At 38.1% G+C, this 19014-nt stretch overlaps 1 protein-coding gene across 1 annotated transcript in view; it reads left to right on the top strand.

Moving 5' to 3' along the window:
- GRM7 (glutamate metabotropic receptor 7) overlaps positions 1-19014 on the top strand; it is a 1568320-nt gene that overhangs the window by 209280 nt on the left and 1340026 nt on the right. The window lies entirely within an intron of this gene.

The raw sequence follows: 19014 nt of genomic DNA, 5'->3' as shown, positions 1-19014 counted from the left end.
CCAGTGAACTAATGGATAATGTGATCCCCAGCTCTCACAACCCTGAGACCAGAAGAACTAGATGGTACCCAGCTACCATTACTGACTACTTTGAAAAGGATAACAATAGGAAGTGCTGGATAGACTAGGGGAAAATGGAATAAAATTCAAAGTCATGAAAAAGAGCAGGCTTACTGATCTGATTAACTGAACTTAATCCTCATGACTCAACTTTCAGCCAAATGATACTCAGGCTTATAAGGTGAGCAGTAATAACAGGAAGATATGCCCTCATTAGAATAATCAAGCATATGAGATCAAAAAGACAGCATTTGTCCAGGAGGGATAGGAAGGAAGGACAAAAGGGAAGGGAAAGTAGGCACAAGGAGAAAATGGGAAGAATGCTGAGGGTATTGCAGAAAATATCACAAAACAGAATGTGTACAGATTGTTGAATAGAAAACCAATCTGCTCTGTAAACTTTCACCCGAATCACAATACAAGTATTTTTTTCTTTTTAAAATAGTACCCTAAACAAGATCTGTACCTCACACCATACACAAAAACTCACTCCTGATGGAACAAAAACTTAAAACTGAAACCTAAAACTATAAAGTTTCTCAAGGAAAAACTAGGGGTAAAGTTAGGGGTTCTAATTATGGCATTAATAGACTATCAAGCATAACCTAAAATGCACAAACTGCAGAAGAGAAACTAGATGAGTGAGATCTTCTAAAAATTAAACTTTTATGTGCTTCCAAAGACTTTGCCAAGAGTCTAAAGAGAACCTACAGATTGGGGAAAAAAATATTTGGCCATGACATGTCTGACAAGAGACTTATCTCTAAAATTATAGAAAACTCCAACATCTCAACAACAAAAAGGCAAATAATCCAATTTAAAAATGGGCAGAAGACATGAAGAGGCACTTCACCAAAGAGGATATCCAGGCAACCAACAAACATATGAAGAAATTCTCACAATCATTAGCAATTAGAGAGTTGCAAATCAAAATAAAATGAGATAGCATCTTGTCCCAGCACTAGTAGCAATGTTCAACAAGACAAAAAGTAACAAATGCTGGCAAGGATATGGAGAGATTGGGACTTTCATACACTGCTGGTGGGACTATAAAATGATACAACCACTGTGGAAAGCAGTATGGCAATTCCTTAAAAAGTTGGAAATAGAAATATTATTTGGTCCAGCCATTCCATTACTAGTTTTATATCCTAAAGAAAGTGAGAGCCAGGACAGTATATATGTACACCCATATCCATCACAGCACTGTTCACAATAGCCAAAAGATTAAAACAACCTGGGTGCCCATCAATAGAAGAATGGATAACCAAACTATGGTACATACATACAATGGAATACTATGCAACTCTAAGAATAATGTAGAATCTGCAAAATACCACATAAGGTGGATGAACTTGGAGGACATGATACTGAGTGAAATAAGTGAATCGCAGAACAAATATTGTATTAGTCTGTTATTGTAAAAAGTCAAGGAAAGGTTTATATATGGAAGGAAATTTTCTTTGTTGGTTACCAGGGGTGGAAAAGGTGGGGAGGGAACACTGTTAGATAGGAAGAGAGAAGTATTGATTTGGGTGAAGAGAAGGGAAATGTACCAAATGTGAGCGATCAACACAGTGCCATTGAGGATGACAAGGGACAAGATTGTAATCACATCTTGACCACAGCCAGCTACCCAGAGGGAGCAAATAGTTGGACCTGTGGCCTTGCGACTAGTTGCGGGGGACATCAAGCTCAGTTGGCATAACATACTACACAAAAACATTGTTCTACATCCTACTTTGGTGAGTAGTGACTGGGATTTTAAAAGCTTTCAAGCAACCATCTAGATGCAACGATAGGTCTCTCCTCGCCCAGAGCAAAGAACAATGAAGAAAACCATAGAAGCATGGAAACAATTAGTCCAAAGGATTGATATGCCATGTAATCCTCAGCTTATATGGCTATGAGACTCAGAAACTAGATGGTAGCTGGCTACCTACCACTGTCAACTACTTGGAGGGAGATCTATGTAGGAGATCCTGGATAGGGTAGGAGAACAATGTGGGACAAAACTCAAAATCATAAAAAAAAAAAAAAAAAAGGACCAGATTTGCTGGTCTAATAGAGCCTGGTGGAACCACTGGGACTATGGCCCCTAGTGGCCCTTCAGGTCTGGAATTGAACTCACACCCATGGCTTCCAGCCAAACAAAAGAAAAGCATATGAGCTGAACATTGATATTAGGTAGATATAGTCCTTGGAGAGATGAATCATGGGAGAATAGAAGGGCTGTGTATGCACAGGGAGACAGCTCAGGAGGCAGGACTGCATGTGAGGGAAGGACACAGGGAAGAGGTAACTATGGGGAGGAAGTGGGAGGGGAGCTTTTGCACTGTGGGAGATTGCAGTCAATGTTATGAGACAAAGTGTATGTGAACTGCTGTATGGAAAGTATATTTGCTCTATAAACTCACCCAAATCACAGTAAAAATCTAAAAAAAAAAAAAAAAAAGAAAACTCTATGTCTATGGAGCACAGTTCTACTCTGACACAGATGAGTTCTCCATGACTAGGAGTTGACTCAATAGCAACTCTTTGTATTGTTTTGTTTTATTCACTTATTATTTATGTTTTACAGAGATGTGGCTAGGTCCAAGACATGTTGTACTTGCAGGGACTAGCAACCTAGAGAAGCTGTTACCACTCTTATCCCTAAAGGGGTCAGGAAAAGAAATAGTGTGACTAAAACCCAATGAGGGCTGGAGCATGGGGTAAAGCTGCCCCACAGGAACTGTGATCATGGAGTGAATCAACCACTGCCAGAAATCTTGGCCCTGAATAAGGAGAGAGTGAGAAAGAAACGCCTCTAACTCTCTGTCCTCCTGCTCAGTGATCTCTTGCTGCTGCCTTCCATTGGCCAAACAAAACTGAATTGAACTAAAAGGTGAGGCTAACTGATGAAATTAATGGGGTCAGCCACCTGGGACACAGAGCAAGGCAGAGAGAGGTAGATGAGAGGTCTGGGGATGAGAAAGCAGAGTCATTTTCGGAAGGGCCATGAAAGAGCAGGTCACACAATGACACAAGCCTTGGAACATGAATAACTTGGTTAATATTATGGGAAGCCATGATATTGACAGATTGAGCACAGGTAAGGAGGTAGGAAACCAAAAACAGTAATTGAGATTGGCTAAAGTATTTGGCATGTGTCAGAGCATAGCAGGAATTGATCTTGAGAAGAAGATGATGGAAAGCCTTAGAAGCCTGGCTGAGTGCTTTGTACTCTGTCAGTTGTTGAATGGTCTTGACTTAGAAAGAATTAAATTCTAGAATGGTGAACCTGGTGTGATAAAGCTTATCTTGCAGGTAGTAGATAGAGATTATGCATAAAAACCAGTTAGAGGATATTGCAGTGTTCAAGATGAGGAACTATGTGGGTCTGATAAAGATGCTGGAAAACAGGAAATTGATTCTAGAACCACCAGGATTTAGTAATGAATGAGATATGGAGGAAGATGTAAGAACAAAGACTTCGAACTTTGATATTCTGTGTTGTAGTATACCACAAAGAAGTGGAATTCAGAGGAGAAAGTGATGAATTTGATTTCTGTTATTAGAATGGGAGGTGAAGTTTTGGGAAAGGATCATTAGATAATGTTGCAGGTTTGGGAGTCAACTACATAGACTTAATGTCTGCCTAAGAGTGCATCAGGTTGCCAAGAAGAGGAAACACTAATTGCTTTATTAGTGGAAATCTTGGCAAACAATATCTTGATAAAGCATCTATGGTGCAACAGTTAACCACTCGACTGCTAACCAAAAGGTTGGAGGTTTGAACCCACCCAGCAGCTATGCTGAAGAAAGATGTAGCAGTCTGTTTGTGAAAAGATGATATCCTATAAAAACCTGTGGGGCAGTTCTACTTTGTTACATGCAGTCGCTATCAGTCAAAAATCAACTCTACCTAACAACAATAAATGTGAATATATAAAGGAATCAACAAAAGATGTAGGAAAGGAACATTTTGAGGTAAAACAGTTCAAAGAACACCAGTAGACCATTTAACCTGGGTGTGTTGATAATTCCTTTTCCTCTAAAACTATTGTCGTTGTTGTTGTTATGTGTCATGGAGTCAGATGCAACTCATAGAGGCCCCTCCTTGGGTTTCTGAGGCAGTATCACTACGGAAGTAGATTGGCCAACCTTCCTTCTGAGGAGTGGCTGGTGGGTTTGAACCACCAGCCTTCTGGCTAAAACTATTAAGGATTTTTTATTAAGAAAACTTACTACTTGCTGATTATGATGTTTCTTTTACAGACTTAGGCAAGTAACATAAACACAAAACACTTAACTACCTTTTCCTTTTCTTAATCATAGTGAATCCTGTTAACACTAGTCCCTGGAATGAAAATAGGAAGAAGAATTTCCCAAAATCAAACTGGTACTGAAAATATGAAAGTATATTATGAAGCATGTTAATAAAGAGTATTCACCACAAAATGAATTAGATATTCTATTGGTTCTAATATTTTTCCATATTGATTACACATGCACACGGTCAAAACTATCATCCATATTTTGCTGGATATTCAGCAAATCCTGTTGTGTTCCTAGAATATTAATTGTGATGCCACTCTCTTATACAGTGAAACTGTGAGAGCCAGAGCTCACCAGGACTCCTATGTTTTTGAGTCTCATGTGTTTTCTGCCTTTGACAGAGTACTCTTACCATTTTTTTTTAAACTTTTTATTATGATTGGGGTGAAAATTTACAGAGCAAAATATTTTTTCATTCAACAATTATGCACATTTTGTTTTATGACATTGATTGTAATCCTCACAATGTTACAGCACTCTTCCCACATCTTCCCTGTATTTAACATTTCCCTTTGTCTATCGCTTCCTGCCTTCTGAGCTTTATCTCTGGGTGAAAGATGTTCTCTCGATCTCTGGTTGATTGTTCTAATGAGTGTGTCCCTTCCTGGTGAGAATATTCACCTTGTTGTTGTTAGGTGTCATCAAGTGGGTTTTGACTCAGAGTGACTCTATCTATGTACAGTAGAAAGAAACACTGCTCCTTCCTGTACCGTCCTCACAGTTGTTGCCATGCTTACTCAATCCACGTTGTTAAGGTCAACTCTACTTTGAAGAGGCAGCTTTTCTTCAGTCATATTTTGAGTGCTTTTTAACCTGAGAGGCTTACATTCCAGATATATCAGAAAATGTTTCACTATTATTCATAAGGTTTTCAGTGGTCAGTTTTTTTCAGAAGGAGACTGCCACATCCTTCTTCCTAGTCTGTCTTAGCCTGGAACCTCCATGATAACTGTCCACCGTGGGTGACCCTGCTGATATTTGAAATACCAGTGGCATACCTTCCAGTATCACAGCAACATGTAAGCCACCACAGCATGACAAACTGACAGACAAGTAGTGGGTTCACCTTGTAACCCTGTTCATTGTTTGGCTGAAAGTTGAACCATAAGGGTGAGTTCCATTCCAGGCTTGAAGCGTGTCTATGGTCCCTAGTATCAGGGGTTCCACCACTCTCTATCAGACCAGTAATCCTGGTCTGATTTTTATGATTTTGAGTTTTGTTCCACATTTTTCTCCCACTCTATCTGGGACCTCTATTGTTTTCCTGTTCAGAATGGCCAATACTGGTAGCCAGATACCATCTAGTTACTCTAGTCTTGGTTGTAGAGGCAGGAGTTTATGTGGTCCATTAGTCCCAAATTTGGATCAATTTTTTCCTTCCATCCTTGATTTTCTTCACTCTTCTTTGCTCCAGATTGTGAGTTGCACTTTAGATGGCTGCTTCACAAGCTTTTAAGACCCCAGTTGCTCCTCACCAAAGTGGTATGTACAACATTGCATTGTGTACTCTGTTGTGCCAGTTGATCTTGGTGTTCCCTGAGAGTGTGGTCCTCAGATGCCAGGTCAAACAACTCAACTCAACTATAGTTTCAGTAGTTATACTCCCTTGATCATGTGGTTGATATTTAAGAAATAATTTTCAGTAGTTTCTGAAATCTTTCACAGTGAAATTTTTAGTGTGCTCAGTTAACTTGCTAAAGATGGGTTTTACATTTCTATGTTTAAAAGGAGATTTCATTTCAGGACATGTCATTGATGTTTCTGGTTCTCCTCTGTCTTCCAAACGGATATGTACTTCTCCATCCTTTTGAAATTACCAAGTATTACATGATTTGCTTTGGCTAATGGAAAGTCAGTAGAAATGATGCATTGAAGATTTGTGTACAGTTCTCCATGCTCTCTTTTCCTGCCCTAATGAATCAGTGTTCACACCATAAAAGGGTAGAGACTCTATCATCCTGGATCTCTGAGTGACCCAAAGAACAGAGTTTCTCAGCCAACCTACATTAGTCATGAGACATGATATAGAAATAAACTTTGTTGGTATAAGCAGTGGTACCAGATCTTTTCTACAAAGGACTAGATAGTAAACATTTTAGATTCTGTCATAACGATTCAACTCTACTAGAGTGCAAAAGCACCATAGACAATACATAAGCAAATGCACATGGATGTGTTCTAATAAAACTTTACTGGCAATAGCAGGCAGTGCATCAGCTAGATGTGGTCCAAGAGCCACAGTTTACTGACTCCTGCTTTAAGTCACTGAGTTTCTGAAGCTATTATGACAGCATAACTGAGAATATACTTTTGCACTTTACAAAAGGAATCTTGTTTGACAGCTGCATAGACACAATGGCACTTTTGTGTTTATGAGAGTATTTTTTAAAATGGGACCATTTAAAATTGATTTGGGTTCAGATAATTATGTAATCTGGTTGAGTCATATCAGGAATCAAAGAAAGAAGCTATAATGTGTACTTAGTAAAGCTATTTAGGGAAAGATGGGCCAAATATTTAGAAATTTTCCTCAAAATTATACTCCCAGTAGAGAAGCACAGAAAGAAATTCTCTTCTGACAGGTTTCCATGAGAAGTTGCCTTCCTTCTTCCATATACTGTCAACTGAACACAAATTAAAACTGAGTTTAAATTATAAATATTGAAGTTTGGAAAGAAGCAAAAGAGAGGCTTCTGGGATTCTCATAATTTTCTGTGTTTTGAGTTGGGTGCTGGTTATATGAGTGTATTAAAATATAGTAATTCTTTCATGGCTTGATTCTTTCATCCATATAAATGGGTATGTTCATTTTCTGAAAATCCATTCAGTAATATACTTGTGCCTTTTTCAACATATGTGTTATACTGTTGTACATTACACAATTAAAATGTAATTATTTAAAGCACCAAAAAGAGGCAATCATTTCTGAAACGTTACATAAATGAACATCTGGTTTTAAGTGTAAGTGTGATTGCTATGTCAGTAAACTTCAGCATTCTCTGAAACAGTCCATGGGTCTTTGGTCAAGGTTGCATTGTGGGTTTACTTCTGTACTTCCTTTTGCTCTAAATAGTGCTTCTCTTGAGTAAATCCTCACAACTCTTGGATGTCTCTTTGGTGAAAAAATGCCCCAAATTTTCTCCTTCCATCAGCACAGAAGGTCATCTATTACATCGTACCCTTTTATGTGACAAAAGGAAAAGGTATCTTCCTTCCTTCAACCTGCATTTCTTATCTGCCTTCTGTCATTCATGTTGCTGATTTCCTGCAAACAGAAAACTAAGCCAAGGATTGCTTCTGGGAGCAGTGAGAGTCTTATTCACCAAAATCTAAATCCCTGGCAAACACATCCCTGCAGCTCTACAAAAAGCCACGGAAGAGATGAGCACAGAAGTGCAGTCTGGAAGAGAAAATATCCGTCCAACACCCTGACCTACAAACAGAACGAATACAGAGGAAAAGCTTCAAAAGGGAAAATTTTCAGCTATCCACAATGTAGTAAGAAGTTGCAATTATCAAAGAGAAACCAGATATATAAAATAATTTTGGAATCCTGCTTTTAATTATACTTTTGTGTGCAGCAGATAAATTTAATATGGGTATACTTAATTCAGTATTTCGTAGGTCTTTTGTTCCTTGTTTTTTTTTTTCCTTGTTAAGCTGGATACTTTTTCAATGTTAAGCTGGATAAAATATTAATTGGACAATTAATATTTTCTTGGTCAGGGGCTATTCCTAAGTGTGCCTTTCTACAGTGCAAAATTGTTTTATCTCCTTTTAATAGAAACTTCAGCTTAATAACTTAGAAGCTTAAGTGAATATGATTATTCTATTTAAAATAAAAAGTATATTAATTGTTTTCAAATTAAACTGCAGAACTTAACTGTAGTACTTTCAATAATAAATTCATTACGTTCTATATGAACAGAATAGAGGCACTTATGTAATATTTTTCAAATTTATTCTCATGATAATTTTTTTCAATAATAATTCTTTCATCCATATAAATGCAACTGCAAGAATATGTAGGCTTTTACATTTTATGGGTTCCCTGGATGGCTCAAATAGTTTGCTGTCAACTACTAATCTAACACTTGGCAGTTCAAACCCACACAGTGGCACCAAAAAAAAAGAAAAAAGGGCTGGGGATCTGCTTCTATAAAGTTACAATCAGGAAAACTCCGTGGAACGGTTCTACTCTATAACTCGCGGGGCTGGCACGAGTTGAAATTGACTCAATGGCAATGAGTGTTTTGGTTGCACGTTATAATGCACATTCTGCAATTTGAAAGGAGCTCTGGTAGCATAGTGCCTAAGGCATTTGACTGCTAACCAGAAGGCTGGCGGTTCAAACCCACCAGCCACTCCTTGGGAAAGAAGATGGAGCAATCTACCTCCGTAGTGATACTGCATCGGAAACCCAAGGAGGGGTCACTATGAGCCGGGTCTGACTCCACAGCACATAACAACAACTGAGATTTGAAATGGGAATTCCCATCTTCACCACTTGTTTACTCTGTGATTTTGGGCAATGTAATTTCCATGAGCCTCTGTTTCTTTATCTACCTAAGAGGAATACAAACCAAACTCTCTGCCATTGAGTCAATTCTGACTCATAGCGACCCCCATTGGGATTCCTACTTCACATAGTTATTGTTTGGATTAAATGATAGTGAGAATAAATAAATAAATAACTCGCTGCCATGGAGTCATTTTCTTGCTCCTACAGACCCCCCTTGGATTTCTGAGGCAGTATCTCTATGGAAGTAGATTGCCCAGTCTTCCTTCCAAGGAATGACTCATGGGTTTGAACTGCCAGACTTTTGGTTAGTAGTCAAATGCCTTAGACACTACACCACCATAGTAGGCTTTATATAACCGTTTCCCTTCTCTCTACCCTTTTACAAATGTTATCTCACTAAAGTTGTGTAAGAATCCAATTGGGAGGTGGTTATATTAATAAACTGCAGTAATAGGCAACCTGCAATTCATGGTGTCTTACAACAAGCATATGCCTGGTAAGTCAATAGCTGTGGATTTACTAATGCTTCTCCATGTCCCAGTTCTTTCTGCAACTAAGGCTGAATGGATGGCTCCTAATAGGGACACCCATTCTTGCAAAGTTAGTAAAAGCAAGAGAGATGGAGCCAAACTTCTGCTTAGTCATAACTAATGTCTCCTCTGTTCACATTCCATTGTCCAGAGCAAGATACATGATAAATCTTGAGATGGGTCAGGGAAGTGTGCTCTGACTGCAGGAGAGGAAAGAAAAAGGGCAATGATTAGAGATAACAAGATAGCATGCCTCAGTGCTGTTACCATTCACAGATCATTCAGTGGTGGAATAGCCTCTTCTGAAAGTCCTAAGGTCAAGTAATGGTAGGAACAGAACCCAAAATGGAATAAGATATCAGTTAGAGGATATATATTCACATGAAGCATTTTCGACTTCTATAGTTGAGTGTGTGTGAATGTAGTATATTTTAAAGGGGGAGTACATGTTAATTCTGTGTGTGTGTGTAATTTCACAGATGAGTTAGTTAATTATGAACTTATTTGTCAATCTGTTAAGACCAAATGGAAAACCTACTTATTTGTAAACTGGCAAATGTGCCCTTCCCACATATAAAGAACAGCTTGCTTCAGTGTTTAAAATATAATAAGATTAAATTTTAAATTGAGTTGGGAAAAGAAAGAGAGAGAGAGAAAGAGTAAGTCACAAATAAATTGAGTTATAAGAGTATTTCACTTTTTAAAACTGAAATGAAAGCTTTAGAATTAATTTATTTTTGAGCAAAATATGCTTGATGTAAGTTTTTTACAAAACTTTGGAATAACTCTTTTCAATTGAAACCAAAACTATTTTAAAATATTATTTTTCACATTCACAGCCCTGCATGCAACTTTTCCCTCCAATAAACTTGAATTATATAGCACTTGCAGGTGGAAGTTTCATCTGCATATAGCTGCACTCCCGCAGACAATGCATGCTTGTGTGGGCTCCTACTGCAGCATACACTAAGCCCCGTAATGCTTTTACTCATTTTATATATTTAGTTCACTTTAATCTTTAATTATATACTTTTGATTAATAGTGGAAATAACTTTAAATTATGGCCTCAACATTCTATATTATTTAGTAGGACACATTCCAGACTATCTGAGAGACTTCCCTACGTATCTAATACTTTAATAAGAAAGAAAAAGCACAAGAAGTAGGGTAAAGACAAATAAATCTAGCTAAAGATTGAAGCAGTAAAACATATCCATGGATGCTAATATTTTGAGGGTGTAATGGTTGAGAATATGGGCTTTGAATCAGACAGACTGCCTCAATTCTAATCTCATTTCACAACTTCCAGATTTGTTTTTTTGGGAAAATTTGTATAATCTTTGTGCAAATCGTTAATGTGCTGAGCTACTAAGCAAAGGTTACATGCTCAAGTTTGCATCTTGGAAGAAAGGTCTGATGATAGACTTCTGAAACTCAGTCATTGCAAACCCTAGGGAGGACAGTTCTACTCTGGTACACATGGGGTCACTGTGAGTTAGAGTGACAGCTGGTGGTGGTGGTATTTAGCAGATCTAAGTTCCTCACCTGAAAAATAGGGATATGATAGGGTTATTCTCATAAATAAATTTGAACTATGTGCCTAGCAGATATATTACTCATTAAATCATAACTTTTATATTACACACCATTGAACAGATTAGATTGCATGATATTTAAAAAACAGATTACTGACAAAAAAAATCACTAATATGTATATATGAGATAATTAAATATGTTTTGAACACATAAATGAAAGGCTATCACTGAATACCTTATTTATCTCAAATACTCTGCTAGTCATTGGGAATATAAAAATCACTTGCTGTCACATTGACTGTAACTCACAGGCATCCCAAATGTGACCCTATGTGTGTATGAGTGGAATTGTGCTCCATGGAGTTTTCAGTGGCTGATTTTTCTGAAATAGATCTCCAGGCCTTTCTTCTGAGCCACCTCTGGGTGGACATGAACTGCCAACCTTTCAGTTAACAGTTGGGTATATTTCCCCAGGGTATGGAAAACAGAAATTTATCCCTAGTTTAGTGGTAGAGACACATGGAGTAGTGATACTCTGCCATTAGCCTATTGAATATACCTTTGCACTACAATGATTTCCCATTGTAGGGTGGTACCTCATACAAAACTCTGAGATGTTGTTGTTGTTGTTGTTGACTGGGCTACAATTATGAATTTAGGTCAATCTAAAACTGGTAAGTGGAAATGAGTTGCTGAGACAGTGAATGAGCCTAAGCCTTTGTTAAGCATGTGTTTCAATTTTGTTTTGTTTGTAATTTAAGCTAAATGTAGGGTGATTGATACTATAAAAAATGAAACCAAACTCACTGCCATTGAGTCAGTTCTGACTCATAACAACCCCCGTTGGGTTTCCAAGGCTGTAAATCTTTACAGAAGGAGATTGCTCCATCTTACAGCAGAGCGACTGGTGGGTTTCAAGCACTGACCATCTGGTTGGCAGCTAAATGCCTTATCTACTATGCCACCAGAGCTCTGTACTCTGCTACTATACTAGTTATTAATGCACTGTAGTACGATAACAATATTATGCAATGATATATGTATTAGTTATGTGTTGTTGTGTAGCAAGGTACTTTTAAAAGTAGCAACTTAAAACAACAGTAAACATTATTTTATACAGTTTCTGTGAGGCAGGAATAATGATAGTAGTTTAGTTGACTCGATCTCCCATGAGATTGTGGTCAAGATGTAAGCTAGGGCTGCCAACATATTAAGGCTTGACCAGAGCTGAAATTCATTTCCCAAATGGTGCTCATACATGCTTTGCAAGTTAGCATTGGCTGTAGGTGAAAGGTTTCAGTTAGTTCCTTGCTATGTGAACCTCCCCTAGGGGGGCTTGAACATCTTCACTTCACAGAAGCTAGAGTGTTCAGAATGAATGAACACAAAGGGCTCAAGGCAGAAGATGCATCGTCTTTTGTAATTTATCCTCAGAAGTCACATTTCATTATTTATGCAACATCTTATAGTTACACCCAAACATAAAATAGGCAAAGGACTTGAACAAACATTTCCCCCAAATGGACATTCAAATCACCACCAAACATGTGGAAAGATGTTCAGTGTCATCAGGCATAAGAAAGATACAAATCAAAACCACAATGGTTTTCAGTCCCACTAAGATGATTAAGATAAAATTTGTTTAAAAAATTAAAAACAAGAACTGAAAAATAAGAAATATTGAAGATGTTGGGGAATTTGAACCCTTATCCATTTCTGGTAGGAAGGCAAAATTGTAGGCATTGTGGAAAACAGTGTGGCGGTTCCTCAAAAAACTAAGAATAGAACTATCATATGCCCAAATAATTCCATTCCTAGGTATAAACCCACATGACTTGAAAGCAGACACTCAAAAGAGACTTGCACATCAGTATTCACTGTAGCACTATTCACAATGGTCAAAAGATGGAAACAAACTAAATCCCCACTAGCAGATGAGTGGATAAGCAAAATGTGGCACATATGTACAACAGAAAACCACTAAGTCAGTAGGAAAAATGAAGCCTTAATACATGCTATACAATATGAATGAGACGTTATGCTAGAGACATTATGCTGAGTGAAATAATCCAGTCACAAAGGATAAATATTTTTTCTTGTATTATAAGAAAAAGCAAACATACATAGAGTTTATTAAAAAACAAAACAAAATCCACTGCTGTCAAGTCAATTCTTACTCATAGCATCCCCTCCTTGGGTTTCTGAGGCAGTATCTCTATGGAAGTAGATTGCCCAGTCTTCCTTCCTAGGAGTGGCTGGTGGGTTTGAACTGCCAGCCTTCTGGTTAGCAGTCAAATGCCATAGGCACTAAAAGTGAGAAGGAAGGGAAAAGGAGGATTACCAGCGATGGAAAAATTGCATTGACTAAGGGTAGGGTTGCACAGCTAATCACTGTAATTGCTGTCAATAAGTTCTACACCTGTAAAAAGTTTAATTGACAAAACTTGTTTGATAGCTATTATTTTGGTTCTCTACTGCTGCTCTAAAAGAAAATACCACAAATGGATAACTTTAGCAAACAGAGATTTATTCTCTTACAGTTCAGGAGGCTAGAAGTCTAGGTTGTAAGTGCCAGCTTTTGGGCCTAGGTAAAGGTCCCTCAGCCTTGGACTTCAGCTCTGCCTCTTGCTCCCAGTCCAGTTGAGCTGGAAGTATCTCTTAACTCAGCTACTGGCTGCTGAACCTGACAAAACCAAGGTCAACAAGTAAAATGGCACAGTCTCAAAATCATCAAGCAATACAGCAGACCACTAGTTCAAGTCCAGAAACAGTTCAAGATTGGCAGACAACATGGAAAGCCATTGAGATGAAGACTCAGCCAAATCCAGAATCCAGACGGGCCAAAAACCTCAAGACCTTTCTCATAGTGTCTTCTTATATACCGGAAGCAGACCTCATCCCTAAGGCACCTACTCAGCTCTTCCAGTAAATTCCACCATGGAGTTGATTACCAGTCTCATCATGAGGAATCACTGCATCCAGCTGCCCACCTACTCAAAACCAGGCCCAGCCGAGTTGACACATAACCTTAACTACCACACCTATGTTTAAAATGACAAAAAATAAATAAAAAAGTTTAGCTGCTGGGGTTACTTATGTATGATAAAACACTTCCTTGGATTTGGTTCCTTGGTTGGGAAATTTAGGACAATGGTTTCATGGGGTGTTACAGTTAATTGGCTTAATAATATTTGTAGTGCTTCTACTCTAACTCCTAGTTCAATGCCTAGGGTCTTAAAAGTTTGCAGGTGTCCATTCAAGGCACAACAATTGGTCTGTATTCACTTGGAGCAGCAGAGGAAGAAGGAGAGTCAAGAATAAGAGAAGGAAGGAAATGGAATATGTGGTTAATTTCCTCAATGAACAAATGCCTCCTTTGCCACGAGACTAGAAGACCTGGGTGGTGCTTGGCCATTACTGAACATTTTGATCAAAGCTTCCATAGAATAATCCTGATCAAAAGGGGATAAATGCAGAACAGAATTTCCAATTCTCTTGGACTCCAGACTTTCAGGAGCTAAGAAGAGTGGATGAAAACCTGAAACTATTGCCCTGAGATAACTTTTAAATTTTAGCCAAAAATATTCCCTGAAGTAACCTTTTTTTTTTTTTTTTTCTTCTTTTTATTGTGAATTGGGTGACGGTTTACAAAGCAAATTAACTTTCCATACAGCGGATCACATATACTTTGTCTCATGAAATTGACCACAGTTTATCACAGTGCAACTGCTCCCCTCCCACTTCCTCCCCATAGTTACCTCTTCCCTGTGTCAATCCCTCCATGCACTCCTGCCCCCTGAGCTGTATCCCTGTGTATAAGCAGCCCTTCATTCTCCCATGATTGTTCTCTCCAAGGAGTGTATCTACTTGAGGTAAATGTTCAACTCATATGCCTGTCTTTTGTTTGGCTGGAAACCACAGGTGTGGGTTCAATTCCAGATCTGAAGGGCAGCTAGGGACTATAGTCTCAGTGGTTCCCCCAGGCTCTATCTTACCAGCAAACCTCATCCCCCACCTTCTTTTTTTCCAAATGATTTTGAGTTTTGTTCCACATTGTTCTCCCTCTCTATCAAGGATCTCCGACATAGATCCCCTTCCAAGTGGATGACAGTGGTAGCTGGGCACCATCTAGTTCTGGTCTCATAGTCGTACAGGCTGCAGATCAGATGTTGTACTAGTCGCTAGGACTAATTGTTTCCATGAATTTTGGTTTTCTTCATTCTTGTTTGCTCTGGACGAGGAGAGACCCATCGTTGCATCTAGATGGCAGCTTGCTAGCTTTTAAGATCCCAGTCACTATTCGCCAAAGTAGGAGGTGGAACAATGTTTTGTATAGTATGTTATGCCAATTGAGCTTGATATCCCCTGTGACTATGGTCCCAAGCACACAGGTTCAACTACTTGGTCCCTCTGGGTAGCTGGCTGTGACCAAGCCGTGACCACATCCTTGCTCCTTGTCAGCTCTACTATACACCTGGGAATTCTGATCATTCACATAAACTTATAGGACCATTGTCTGCCAACCCTATATGTGTTCTTGGATACACTCCCTATTTCATAGACATACCTAATCATTCAGCCTGTCAACCCATCTATCCCCTGAAGTAGTCTTAAAACCAAACAGTAGTTTACTTTAACTAGGAAAAAAAAAAAGTCTGCCTTGATCATTATGCTCCTTTAAGAACTATCTATATGGTATCAAAATGGCAACAGCAACTCAAGAGCTTAGATAGTAACCTTAGAGGATATTGAATTTATGGCAATGAGGGGAGAACAGCTCAGTAAAGGAGGATGAGAAAGGTTGCACAACTGGAAAAATGTAATTAATGTCACTATATGGTACATGTAGAAACTGTTGTGTTGGTTTTTGCTATGAGTATTCTCAAGAACAAAATAAATAAAATTTAGGGGGAAAAAAAAAGAATCTTGTGGCTACATAGATCACCCCTATCTAAGGAGAAGATGAGATAGAAGTATGGATAGCAGGATGAGAGAGTCATTGGGTCCCATCTTAGAGGCTGGCTACCACAATAATGAAGGGATTTCTCTGGTGCAATGGTTAAGCCCTGGACTGCTAACTGAAAGACTGGTAGTTCAAATCCACCCCATGGCTCTGGGACAAAAAGAACTGGTGATATGCTTACATAAAGATTATAGTGAAGGAAACAATAGAGGGCAGTTCTACCCTGTCATTTGGGGTAACTATGAGTAGAAAACCAACTTAATGACACCTAGAAACAACAACAATAGACATGATAAAAATTCTAAAAATAAGAATTGTGTGTTCATGGTGCACTGAGATGAACTGTATGGATTTGAAGCAGCAAAATAAAGTTTGGTGAAAACATTCATTATATTTTTTATACTATATGCTTATGGCTAGAATTATAAAATGCAACTATTGGGCCAAATATGAAACACTGACTTGAAAAAAGCTTCTAAATGAAATCTTTGTATAAGTTTTTATTAGTGAGAAAACTTGAACTTGCTTTTGCAAAGAAAACTATTTCTATTAACTGGATTTATACTTGAAATGGTTTCATGCAATTTCTGATCAAGACTTTTTTATGACGATCTCTTCAAATTCTTGATTAACATCTTGAGCAAGAAATTTCATTTACACAAGTAGATAATAAAATAATTAAAATAATTTTTATAACCATGTAAAACTTATTTCAGAATTATATTTAAAGATTGTAACAGCACTTTTTTTTTTTCAATTTATTGTGGTAATGTGAATGGATTTCAAATCCAATCTCCTTTTTTCATTTTTTTCATGTTAAGTGTTTCAAAATAATGATGAAGCTCTAATTTACAAAATGTACTATCTTATTGTATTAGGAACCTTGCAACTAGCTAAGATGTCTCTAAAAGAGGATGTAGACAAATGCCTTTAAAATCTCATCAAGTAATGGGCAGAGAAATTCAATATATGATAGGACTGAGATTTCACACTGCTGCCTATGTATATCGAAGTAGCTGCTGGTCAGCCTCACCTAAAGGCCCCTCTAAAATTTGCACTTTGGTTCTGCATCAGGTGCTTTGTGCAGCTTGATAGTACACCTACCGACATCTCATGTAAAATGGAAAGGCCTACACATTGCAGCTTGCTGTTGAAGTAAATGACCAGGTGGTGGTTCATGTTCTTGGCCAAGTCCAAGTTCATACATCTTGGTGAAGCAGTAGATGCTGGAGTTGTTCATCACTTTTACTACCAGTAAGGAACATGGATTATCCTAGCTGGAGGTGATTATCCAAGTGGGTCTGACCAAGCAGCTATTGGTCAGTGTCCTCCCACACCCTGAGTACATGGAACCAATATCTTGACAAACCTATAAGTTATTCATAGCACAAGAATAACATACATTATTTTTAAAGAGTGATAAATGAATTCCCACCAATAAGTCTAATACCTTTAAAGTTGGGAAAACATCTCAAACTTTCAGTAATCCTTATTGCATTTTATTAATGAACACATATTCAATTTTTACTAACTATGCAAAGGCATTTAACTGAGTGGATTATAACAAATCATTTTGAAGACCAAAGTGCACCTGACCCAAGCCATGGTATCTTCAGTCACCTCATATGCATGTAAAAGCTTCACAATGAATAAGGAAAACTGAAGAAGAGTTGATGCCTTTGAATTGTGGTGTTGGAGAATACTGAAAATATTATGGACTGCCAGAAGAATAAATAAATCTGTCCTGGAAGAAGTGCAGCCAGAATGCTCCTTGGAAGCAAGAATGGCCAAACTTTGTCTCACCTACTTTGGCCACGTTGTCAGAAGGAACTAGTCACTGGACAAGAATATCATGCTTGGTAAAGTCAAAGGTTAGTGAAAAAGGGAAGACCCCTCAATGAAATGCTTTAACACAGTGGCTGCAAAGATGGCCTCAAGAATAGCAAGGATTGTGAGGATGGTGTAGGACCAGGCAATATTTTATTCTGTCATACAGAGGGTCACTATGAGTCAGAGCCAACTTGCAGCACTTAACAACAACAATATGCCAATTTGGGTATTTGTCTCATGAGTAGTTTTGTACCTTGGCTGATTATGAAACTCACCTGGGAAAGTTTGTTTGATTTTCAAATACTGATAATTGTTGTTGTTGTTTTGCCGTCAAGTCAAACCCAACTCATAGCAACCCCTCCTTGGGTTTCCAAGTCAGTATCACTACGGAAGTAGGATTGCCCAACCTTCCTTCCGAGGAGTGGCTGGTGGGTTTGGACCGCCAGCCGTCTGGTTAGCAGACAAGTGTCTTAGCCACTATGCTACCAGAGCTCCCACTGATAATTAGGTATTGCTAATTATGACTTTCCTCAATGATATGGATAGAGTAAAACTTCTAGGACCTTCATTGGCTAATGTGGCATGATTCAAAATAAACAGAAACAGATTCACACATCCATTAATAATTAGAATATGGCATGTATGAAGTATGAATCTAGGAAAATTGGAAGTTTCAAAAATGAATTGGAATGCATGAAGATCTATATCCTAGGTGTTAGTGAGCTGAAATGGACTGATTTTGGCCATTTTGAATCAGACAACCATATAATCTACTATACTGGGAATGACAAATTGAAGAGGAATGGTGTGGCATTCATCGTCACAAAGACTGTTTCAAGATTTGTTCTGAAGTACAACACTGTCAGTGATAGGATAATATCCATATGCCTACAAGGAAGACCAGTTAGTACTACTATTATCCAAATTTATGCACCAACCACTAAAGCCAAAGATGAGGATATTGAAGATTTCTACTAACTTCTGCAGTCTGAAATTGATAGAACATGCAATCAAGATGTGTTAATTTCCACTGGTGACTGGAATGCAAAAGTTGGAAACTAAGAAAAGTCAATGATAGTTGGAAAACATGGCCTTGGTGATATAAATAATGCTGGAGATTGCACGATAGAATTTTGCAAGATCAATGACTTATTCATTGCAAATACCTTTCTTCAACAACATAAGCAACTACTATACATGTGGACTTCAACAGGTGGAATATACAAGAATCAGATTGACTACATCAGTGGCA

This window comes from Orycteropus afer, unplaced genomic scaffold, assembly GCF_000298275.1.
Source record: "Orycteropus afer afer isolate SDZICR_OR568_19922 unplaced genomic scaffold, OryAfe1.0 scaffold00144, whole genome shotgun sequence".
Taxonomy (NCBI): domain Eukaryota; kingdom Metazoa; phylum Chordata; class Mammalia; order Tubulidentata; family Orycteropodidae; genus Orycteropus; species Orycteropus afer.
The sequence above is the reverse complement of the archived record's forward strand: the minus strand, read 5'-3'. Positions and strand labels throughout refer to the sequence as shown.